Below are 12112 nucleotides of genomic sequence, written 5' to 3'. Positions count from 1 at the left end.
GAAGAACTGCTCATATACAAACAACAATACGGCTATATAATTTCATATCGTGTAATATCTATACAACATATACTCGTACATAATATGGGAAAATGTTTATGCACTGTATGTTATATAACTATTTAAATAATGATTTACCTCATTCTGTGTTCAAAGACTTGCTCAATACGTAGACACAGTCGGATATTATATACTACGTAACACCCCAACTGAAGGTTATATTATGTTCCTTCCACAGTTCCTAGTACGTGGAATAAGAGTGACCCGCGATCGTCGTCTGGTAAGCGTTGGCGTCTCTCAAATACCTCATCCTTAACCAGTTATGTTGCATTCTACGACTATATATTCTTCTGACTGTTATTTATAGGACAACTGGCCTAAATGTGATTATACTGCATTTTGACAGTGCAGGTCTGTCGAACAAGAGGTCTCAGTGCACAGTATATATTACAATGTGACTAAAATTACTGTCTTACCCAAACATTCCCGTCATCTTACCTCCTCTCCTCTCCTTTCCCTGTTTTTCATTATGCTCGTCCCTTTCTACTTCACTGCTTTTTGTATTTCTCCATTATAGCTTTAATCACTAGCCTGTGTGTTATGTAACATCCAACGAAGACATATTACAACAGTAATGTCAATCTCCAGTCCACACACACACACACACACACACACACACACACACACACACACACACACACACACACACACACACACACACACACACACACAGCAGAAGTACACTCGGAGATTTAAGAAAAGTTTTTTTGCACCGATTTTTGCCAATGTTATTATCACTTTATATCGAGTAATTTTTACAGATTATTTCCGCTAATTTCATAGACAAAGCCTTCCCGAACACGACAGCGTAACCGAAAGTTTTATACTATACATCTCAACCAAGTTATTTTTTTTTTTTATTCACGGGCTGTAAATCCGGTTTGAGTGATGTGCAGTCGGGGACGACTTGAAATTGTGTTTTTTTTCTACGTACCGTGTTTTTATTTTCTATGTAACACGTGTGGTATTCGTTTCTCTTCATCAAACAACATTAAGTGTTAATTCAGTGTAAAGTTATATACAGACTGGATAAACTTGGTCAGGATTGTACAGTAGAAGTTCCAAATTTGTATCCCTCACCCGGCTGTGACGGCCGGGTCGGTAAGGTTCCGCTGATCCAACCGTGGCGGGTGAGATCGAGTCCACCCCCGCACAGGTGAAGCGAACTGTATCCGTACACGGAAAGAGCTGGGCGGGCTTGCTTGTCTTGGCATGTGGTTGTCTTGGTTGGCTGTGTTGGTTGTTGGATGGTCGCAGAACGGGGAAGGCTTGATCCTTCTGGGAAGTGAGGAGAGGTGTCATCTGGGGTCCGGGACCTGGGTGCATCACGAATCACGGAACGGGAGACAGACTGTGATCCAGGATGCGACGGGGTTGTTGGTTGATTGTCTGTCTTGATTAGGTGATTGTCTTGGTTAGTTGATTGCTTGCTTGATTTGGCTAGTTGCTTGGCATGGTTGTTGGATGGTCGTAGAACGGGGAAGGCTTGATCCTTCTGGGAAGTGAGGAGAGGTGTCATCTGGGGTCCGGGATCTGGGTGCATCACGAATCACGGAACGGGAGACAGGCTGTGATCCGGGATGCGACGGGGTTGTTGGTTGGTTGATTTGTCCGGCTTGGTTATATGGTTGGTTGTCTGGTTGCTTGTCTGGCTTGGTTGTCAGGTTGATTGTCTAGGTTAGCTGACTGCCTCCTTGGCTTTGGTGCTGGATGGTCGCGGAACGGGGAAGGCTTGATCGCTCTGGGAAGTGAGGAGGGGTGTCATCTGGGGCCCGGAACCTGGGTGTACCACAAATCACGGAACGGGAGACTGGCTGTGATCCGGGATGTGACGGGGAATGTTGGTTCGTTGGTTGTCTGATTGGACTGACCGGTTTGGTTGGCTTCGTTGCTGGATGGTCGCGGAACGGGGAAGGCTTGATCCTTTCGGGAAGTGAGGAGGGGTGTCATCTGGGGCCCGGAACCTGGATGCATCACGAGTCACGGAACGGGAGACTGGCTGTGATCCGGGATGCGGCGGGGTGTGTTAGTTGACTGTCTGGTTGATTGGCTTGCTGGTTGGCTTGATTGCTCATAACTCACCATCTCATAACTCACCATCCATAGCCCATCGTCACTCATAGCCCATATCACTCATAGATCAACATCACACTCATGGCCCATCATTACTCATAGCCCATCATCACTCAACCCATCATCACTCATAGTCCATCATCACTCATAGATCATCATCACTCATAACCCATCACTCATAGCCCATCATCACTGAACCCATCATCACTCATAGCCCATCATCACTCATAACCCATCATCACTCATAACCTATCACTCATAGCCCATCATTCCTCCACAACCCAACATCACTCACAGCCCATCATCACTCATAGTCCATCATCACTCATAACCCATCACTCATAGTCCATCATCACTCATAGCCCATCCTCACTCATAGTCCATCATCACTCATAACCCATCACTCATAGTCCATCATCACTCATAACCCATCACTCATAGTCCATCATCACTCATAGTCCATCATCACTCATAACCCATCCTCACTCATAACCCACCATCTCTCACAACCCACCATCACTCACAACCCACCATCTCACACAACCCACCATCTCACATAACCCTCCATCACTCACAACCCACCATCAATCATAACCCTCCATCTCCCATGACCCTCCATCACTCATAACCCACCATCTCCCATAACCCAACATTTCTCAAACCCAGCATCACTCATAACCCAGCATTACTTATAACCCACCATCATTCATAACCCACCATCACTCATAGCCCATCCTCACTCATAGTCCATCATCACTCATAGTCCATCATCACTCATAGACCAGCATCACTCATAACGCACCATCTCTAATAAACTACCATCACTCATAACCCAGCATCACTCATAACCCACCATCTCTTATAAACTACCATCACTCATAACCCACCATCACTCATAACCCACCATCACTCATAACCCATCATCACTCATAGACCAGCATCACTCATAACCCACCATCACTCATAACCCACCACCTCTCATAACCCACCATCACTCACAGACCAGCATCTCTCATAACCCATCATTACTCATAACACACCATCCTAAGTCTTACGAATTTCTGTCTGATGGTTCACTGTATAATCATTCAACAGTATGAACAGTGAGCAATAGAGATATTTGTATAACTGAAATTTTTAATATTTTACTTAAGTACTGGTTCATTAATACTATTGCCTATTGGATAGCATATCATGGAGCCCAAATGGAAACACATCCAAAACAGTATTTTTTTTTTTTAAGATACGGCAGCAAGACTAGTATACTGTGCAAGCTGCCATTAAAACAATATTCGACACTTCCCATTCACCAAAATCCTCCCCACGCACCCTCCTTCGTTTCCCACTCCTCTGCCTCGTCTTGTCGACTTCATTTGCCTGTCTCAGCTCTTCCTACAGCCATCACACGCTATGTTTCTATTCCAACCTTACAAAGGAAGCAAGACTGTTGTATACAGTCAATGACTGATAATTATGTTGATTTATACCCTCTCCTGTATGCTTTACATAATCCTTAATTTAAAAGTGGATTTGTGTGTGTGTGTGTGTGTGTGTGTGCGTGTGTGTGTGTGTGTGTGTGTGTGTGTGTGTGTGTGTGTGTGTGTGTGTGTGTGTGTGTGTGTGTGTGTGTGTGTGTGTGTGTGTGTGTGTGTGTGTGTGTGTGCGTGCGTGCGTGCGTGCGTGCGTGCGTGCGTGCGTGTGTGTGTGTGTGTGTGTGTGTGTGTGTGTGTGTGTGTGTGTGTGTGTGTGTGTGTGTGTGTCGCATTTTGGGCATAGACCAAACAACCTTTTGCCTGGGGTCCAGCAGGCTTACGTGTCACACACAGATCACCCCTTACGAGTTTGGATTTTAATATTACCAGTGTCCGCATTTTTTTTAATTAAATCATATATTAGCCTAAATTTTAGTAAGTTTGTATAACCTGCCTGTAGATTCATCGATATGCGAAACTATCCCTGCATGGTATAAGAGATGGCATGTCGGCAGAAATTCAAAGGATCTCTCAGGCTGATTCCCCTCAGATACTCTTCTGAATCATTTCAGTCAAGCACACTTGACTATAACCTGTAACTCTGACCACACAAGCTGTTTTTACTTTCTCCCACACTAAGGTGCTGAACACAGTTCCCCACCTCTAGTCATACTCTCCTGATATCCCTTTGCGGTATACTTCCACACACACACACACACACACACACACACATACACAACACACACATACACAACACACACACACACACACACACACACACACACACACACACACACACACGCAAGCGCAAACAAAATATTACTTTGTTCGACGTGTGCGTATGTCTATGGTCATATGCCTGTGTGTGTGTGTGTGTGTGTGTGTGTGTGTGTGTGTGTGTGTGTGTGTGTGTGTGTTGTTATATTATTTGTTTGCTGTTGATTTTGTTGTTTCCCCACGCTTGTAGACTTCAGGCTTAAGCTTCCTTTCTCCTGTAGTCCACCATCTTCATTTCGGAGGATAGGGAAGTGGTTGAGGGACGTTTGCTTAACCAAGCAGGGGAGCCGCCAGGGTAAATCGGTGCCCCTACGTGAAGGTGTCCCTCTCCAGCACCACGTCCTTGGGTTGAAGGGGTTAAACATTCTTTTATTTAGCTGGGAAAGACCTCTGCAATCCTTTTTCTCTAACTTATCCTAAAATTGTGTGTGTGTGTGTGTGTGTGTGTGTGTGTGTGTGTGTGTGTGTGTGTGTGTGTGTGTGAGAGAGAGAGAGAGAGGGAGAGAGAGAGAGAGTCAATTTAGATAGCTTCCCTTGAAAGAGTAGGTGTGAACATTACTGTCTCCGTCAGCGGCAACAAAGGTATCCCAAACGCGTCTCAACATGCCTCACTGCCTCTGTTTCAACACACGTCAACATGGGAGTCTGTCTGTTAAATTCACCTCGGTCTCCCCTAATTTATATAATGCCCATTCCATCAGATAGCTTCAGTATTCAATTGTATTTAAAGCTGCGTCTCCCAACATAGTCTCAGTAATCAAGGCTAAAGTTGCAAAAGGGAAAGGCAAACCCAAAATCTTCAACGAACACTTATGGAACACGTGTGGGTATCAGATTTACTCAGCTTGTTTCTCGCATTTCTTGTTGCAGTTGCTATGATATAAAGAGGCCAGACAAGTTTCATATTCGTCACGTACTCAAGAAATTACCGTAAAAAGTGGAAGTTACCTTCCCTTCGTTTCATCGTACAGGGCTATTACACTGAACAAGCTTTATCCTAATATACTCGTACCTAATTATGCTTGGATGATAGCCCCGTCCTTCACAGTTTTATTCAGTTTAGGGGAGAGACTTAAAGCTTGAGGGGTAGGTTGTAGCCTTCGTCAAACCCAACACTATTATGGGTCTTTCCGCAGCTTAAGAAAATTGTCTGATGTCAGCAAATGTATAATAGAGGTCACGTCCTAGGGATAAGCATTGCCCCAACACTTATTCCATTCTTTGAAACACACCTCCACATCATCTGGCTCTTCTTTTGTCACTCTTCTTCAACACCCATTCCACGCAACATCAATATTCAGTTGTGCATTCAGGGACATTGAGTGATTTCTACTCCACTGGGTCTATTGCATATTTATGGCACATATGTCACTTCCTCGGCGACACATCATACCAAAGAGCATAATGAATGGTCCAAGAAACAATCGGAGACTCTCTTATCTCAGAAATCTTAATAAGCAGAAGGAAATGAGAAGCAGAAGTGAAATACTACACAAATTTTTATCTTCAACTACAGCCATGGGACTTCTGATGCAAGTGTGACCTTGAACCCTGACGGATTGTTTTCAGAGATGAATCACTCCAGTGACGTCTAACCATCAGCCTTTTTCACTAAATCTGGTCGAAGTGGGTTAAAGCTGTTTAAGTCGATTTTACTTTCTCAGTGGCTTACCTGGCCTGTTGCTGACCCATGACATATCCTAAACACCAAGCTTCGTTAAAATTGGCTGAGCACTTTTTGAGTTGATTTGTTCACACACACACACACACACACACACACACACACACACACACACACACACACACACACACACCTGTAAATGAATGTTTAACAGCAATTAACATTCCAAGTAATTAACACTCCCAGGCATTTATACTCTCTCACACCTGAGTAAATTCAAACTGAGTTTGGTGGAACAGAACTGTAGGGTCGTCCTGACTTTGAGAAGGTTAACTGAGGCAGTATCAACACTCTCAGGCATCTCTGTAATTAGATAACATTTCAGAAATATATTAGGTCTATATATATATATATATATCCAAACCTTCCTCATGTTTAATTTGTTTCTCTCACGCTGAAAAGATAGCCTGACGGTAGCAAGAATTAAACAGGAAAGAGCTTTTGGTTGGTACTTCCCTCCTCCCCCCATCTCCATTGGTATCGTTCATTTTAAGAGTTTTCAGGATATCGTGTCTCATGAGCTTTCAAGATACAGTATCTTAAGAGTTTTCAAGATATCGTGTCTTAAGAGTTTTCAAGATACAGTGTCTTACGAGTTTTCATGATGTCGTGTCTTAAGAGTTTTCAAAATACCGTGTTGTAAGTGTTTTCAAACTATAGTATCTTAGGAGTTTTCAAGTATACTGAATCGGTAGAGAGGCGGCTTGCAGCCCTAATGGGCCCAGGATCGAATCCCGGCTGGGGCAGGGAACAGTTTAAGGATTTGAATTTCCTAAAAAACAGAGTTTCCTGATCTACCAGATGACCCGCCGACATGTCGTAAAAGTACCCCCGCTAATACCAATACACCAGTCCTGTATAAGACAGCCCTAGCATGTAATCAATATGGACGGTGGGTGTTAGCGCCGAAGTGGTGACATGTGGAGGTGTAGGAGGACTACTGGGCCTTGGGATAGGCCAATGGCCCCAAGAAATTGGCCCTGAGCCTGTGCCCAGAGTCGGACACGTAAAAAAAAAAAAATAGTGTCTTAAGAGTTTGCAAGATATAGTGTCCCTTAATGTATTCACTAGTACAAGAAGCCCCTAAGACGAGTAAAATCATCTGTAAGAACAAGAATAACTACAAAAGGAAGTCACTGCAGTCAACGTGTTAATTTCAGATTTTTTATGAACTGTTAAGGCTACCTCCAGACGATTTAGCTCAGCTCTAGGGACAACTCTTGTAGTGACTTGGTTAATGAAAGCTACAGCAAGCCCGTCCACTTCGTATAGCGTTGACCTTCCATGGATCTGCACTCATTACCTCCTCTTTCCAACCCATTATTCAACGTACATGCCAAATATGCACCAAATTTACAAGACATTTTGTTCACACACACACACACACACACACACACACACACACAAATATCGCCACACCTGCCCACCACCACTACCACCACCACCACCACCGCCAAGAACAACAACAACAACAACAACCTTTTTACTGTATTTCGTAGGCCACGTCAGCTCCTATGCCACTAAGCTGCGTCTAAGCCCAATATATGATTAACTGGATATTTATAATGATCATAAATGGCCATACTGACTTAATTATGCAAATGGATCCCATAAACGTGAGCTTCTTAACTCCTGTTATTAAATTTCTTTTTATTCATGTTTTCTGAAGACAATATTATTCGTGCTATGGCAAAATTTTCAGTAGGGATGAGGTTAATTAAAGTTATCTAGCTCTTCGTGCTCGAAACGTTGTCTTTAATTTGAATAAAACCGTCTGGGGGGGGGCAACGATTAAAATGAATTAAGTTAACGTGGTGATGTCGCGATCCCTTCAGTCAAATGATGCAGAGTTGACTTTTATTTTTGCTACTACAACAAGGAGACTTCTGGAAACGGAGAGGGTAGACACAGCCTTCACATATCTCCTTTAATACATGTAACCAATCCTAAACTGAATAAAATCGTATGTGGATAAAGAATAAAGTAATAATGTTGTCACCATCAATCGTGCTACTACCAAACTATATTATTTTGCAAAGGGGTTAATGAAGGCTATGACTATCCATTAAAGGCCTTGTGAAGGCTAATGTATATTCAACCCCTCCAACCCAAGGCGACTCCCACAAATAACGAATTTTAATGAAGAATAAAATGAAAACCGTCTCCGTACTGGCGATGTTAATTATTCTAAACGGTTTTAATGACTTGTGTAGATGAACCCATGAAATTGAGCTTCATGACTACTTCAGCACGAGGACGTAAGTTTTAACCATATTTTTGTAAAATGTAAGAAATTTTATTCACCTCAGAGGAGATACATTGTTCTTGTTATCTCTAAACAAAAATATTCACCACCACAACTACCAGTCCTTCTTTCACCACCATTTCAGCTACCACCACTACCTTCACCACCACCACAACTACCAGTCCTACTTTCACCACCACTTCAGCTACCATCACTACCTTCACCACCACCACCACCACCACAACTACCATCACTACCTTCACCACCACCATAATTACATCACTACCTTCACCAGCATTAGTACCACCACCACCATCACTACCAAAAGTACCACCACCATCTCATCATCACCATCACAAGTACCACCACCACCATCACCACCACAAGTGCCTCCACCACCACCACCACCAAAAGTGCCACCATCACCACCACTAGTACCACCACCACCATCACCACCACTAGTACCACCACCACCATCACCAACATAAATACCACCACTACCTTCACCACCATCATCACCATTACCACCGCCTCTTACAAGTTCTCATAGTCCAATATCAAACAAGATAAATCTGAGAATGAAATTGGCTGGCAGTTTTGTCCAAAGTTATAATGTGGAGACAGTCATGAGAGATGGGGACGATGAAGAGCTGGAATGAGGGGGGAGGAAAGAGACAAGAGAAAGGGATAGTGGAGGGGGAGGGGGGGAAAGATGAGGGAGAATAGCAAAGGGAGGGAGGAGGGAGAAGATGAGAGGGTGGGAAAGAATGAGAAAGGAAAGGGGATTGGAGCAGATGACAGGATGGGGAGGGGATAGGGACGAATGGGTAGGGGGAGAGAAGGTGGGGATAGAATGGGGGGAAGGGAAGGAGGGATTGGGATAGTCGAGAAGATGGAGACGGGGTAGGAAAGATGGGGATGAGTTGTGGAGAGAGAGAGAGAGAGAGAGAGAGAGAGATCCTCTTGCACTAATCTGGCACTTCGACGGCAGATTGAGAATGTCTAGCCAAATAATGCCATATGAACACTGTGGAAGGGGAGGAAAGGGAGATTTAAAAATTGGTTGGTTCCGGAGGATTTTTCTTTCGTTCGCTCGTTTAGAAAGGTTTCAACATCCTTACAGGCGATAACCTTGATGATCTAATGTCTGTTCCCCACGCTGTTCGATCTCTAGCAGCATCTCTATCCAGTCACATAGCTCTAAGTCAAACTCTTAAATATCGTCCCCCGGATATGATATATTACGTTAGGTTAGGTTAACCTGATATAGTTTATGTTAGATTATGATTGATTAGGCTGGTGATATGTTAGTTTAGATTTACTGCAATCTTAGATGAGGTTAGGAGCATATGCTAGTTCAGATTATGCTATGTAAGGCTGGGTTAAATTAGATTAGGTTCGGCTAGGTTAGTCTCTTAGGAGATTTTTTTCTTCGAAAGATGCCATGGATATGTGACTAATGCTAGCTTATCCTGTTCTTGTCCTTGCTCTTGTTGTTTTGTTGGAGGAACTTCGAAATAAACCATCATTATGTATAAACTATTATTACTGTACACGAACGATTTTCTTTGGAACAAAGTTCATGCCCCTCCCCCCTCCACCTATATTCCACCATTTTCCACCCATATCTTTACCTCCACCCCGACTCTCTCTCTCTCTCTCTCTCTCTCTCTCTCTCTCTCTCTCTCTCTCTCTCTCTCTCTCTCTTCTCTCTCTCTCTCTCTTTCAGTCGTCCCAAGATTTGTGTTGTCACCAAGAGAGAAATATCACAGAAATTTGTCGCTTCTCTGACGTTAACGAAGACGCAATGTATGCATTCTTCACGGCTTTAACCCCCTCATGGTGGGAACAACAGTTAAAGATACACGGTTTTATTTTGCTGACAATGAACCATATGAACCTGAGTACTAATTATCATCATTAACGCTCAGTCATGGATTCACATATACAAGGCACCAAAATGGAGACTAATTACTATTCTCCCTCTTCCCTTTCGTCATCCTTCTCGTGTCTCTCTTCCCTCCCCCTCATTCCAACCCTCCTCCCTCCATCGCTCAGCACTGTCTCCACATTTCACTTAACAAATTTCACTCTTAAGTTATAACATTGAGATGACTCTCCCTATGTGCTAAGGGGTCTTTGTATGCAGCATGTGTTAGGAGTGTAATGCTGTATGGTAGTGAGACCTGGCCAATGAAGGAGGAGGATATTCGCCGGCTCAGACGTACAGAAATGACAATGATTAGGTGGATGTGTAGAGTGTCCCAGCGTCCAAGGTCTGGGGGGGCTGGGTTCACGATGGAAGAGTTGAGAGGTAAGATGGGACTTGAGTGTTTTGGTGTTGTGATGAGGAGAGGTAGATTGAGATGGTTTGGACATGTGGAGAGGATGTGGGATGATAATTGGGTGAGGAAGGTGAGAAGTGTTAATATTGGGGGTGGGGTTACGAGGGGTAGACCGAGAAAGACATGGGACGAGGTCATTAAGTGTGACCTCAGGGTTAAGGGACTGAACAGGGAGGCTGCAATGGATCGTGCAGCAAGGAGAGCCGACATTAGGTGATCAAGGCCGACGCATGCAAGCATGTTGGAGCCTTTAAAAACGAAACGAAACGAAACGATACCCACTCACAGCACGTCCAGTCACCAGGCCGCTCACCAGTTGTCTGCCAGTACTGTGCCTTCACTCCTGATCCACTCTACCTTGCCTCGGATAGCGACTGATAACCACTCTAACCACTGAACTACCTCTCACTGACGTTCAACAAAACATACTTTCACAAAAATATCATACAACACTCCAGCAGGAATTACGTAAAAGGAGTGTAATCATACAAACACAAAAAGGCACGATAAAGCCAGCTATAACTACATCATGATAACTGGGAAATACAACACAGATACGTAGCACTGAATCATGGCTACCTACAGTAACACAGGGAACTCAGTCGAATGTGACTCTCCCAGGATTATTCTGTTATTTTATTATTCTAATCCAGTTACTGGCAGACAATAATTTTTACTGAGAGTGAGCAGTGGAATCCGAAAGTCCTCATACTAACCCTATTAACTCTAGTGTTTCATTTCTTACCTAATGCCAGACGATTCTCTTCAGCTGAGACTGAGTCATAAATCTTCGCAAGCGACGGACAAAGCTGGACTTCCATTCCAGTCAATAACAGACGATTTTGATGAGTTGAAAGTGAGTCATAGGGGTGTTAATATTTTCGCCATTACTCACATTATTGCAAGAACTGTTCTATGCTATTTTAGCCAATGCCTTCATTCCTTCTTCTTCTTTTTTTTTTTTAACCAGCGCCCGCAAAAGGAGGGCTGGTGTAGAACGGTGTGTGTGTGTGTGTGTGTGTGTGTGTGTGTGTGTGTGTGTGTGTGTGTGTGTGTGTGTGTGTGTGTGTGTGTGTGTGTGTGTGTGTGCGCGCGCGAACAAAACTCAAAATTGTTTTGATCCGATTTTAACCAAACTTGGTGGAAAGGATAACGGTCATTCAAGAAGTAAACCCATTTATTTTTTAAGAAAAAAGTGATCAAAGGTGGAGGTCAGAACTCACAAGGCATGGTTAGCTTTTAAAAAATTCGATCTAATTTGAACCATAATTGGTGGAAAAGTTATGGGTCTGGCAAGAAAGGATTCCCCAAGAGGTTGACCCACTGTTACTGAAAACAACAGGTCAAAGCTCAAGACTGCATGCCAGGGTCAACTAAAACAATTAGTATCCGGTGCAGACTAAATCTTGTGAAAGTGCTTAACTTAAAACAAGGAAAAATGATATTCGAATTTCATATG

Source organism: Coenobita brevimanus, chromosome 1 (assembly GCF_032717465.1).
Source record: "Coenobita brevimanus isolate Jiangsu-jjx chromosome 1, ASM3271746v2, whole genome shotgun sequence".
NCBI classification, from domain to species: domain Eukaryota; kingdom Metazoa; phylum Arthropoda; class Malacostraca; order Decapoda; family Coenobitidae; genus Coenobita; species Coenobita brevimanus.
The sequence above is the reverse complement of the archived record's forward strand: the minus strand, read 5'-3'. Positions refer to the sequence as shown.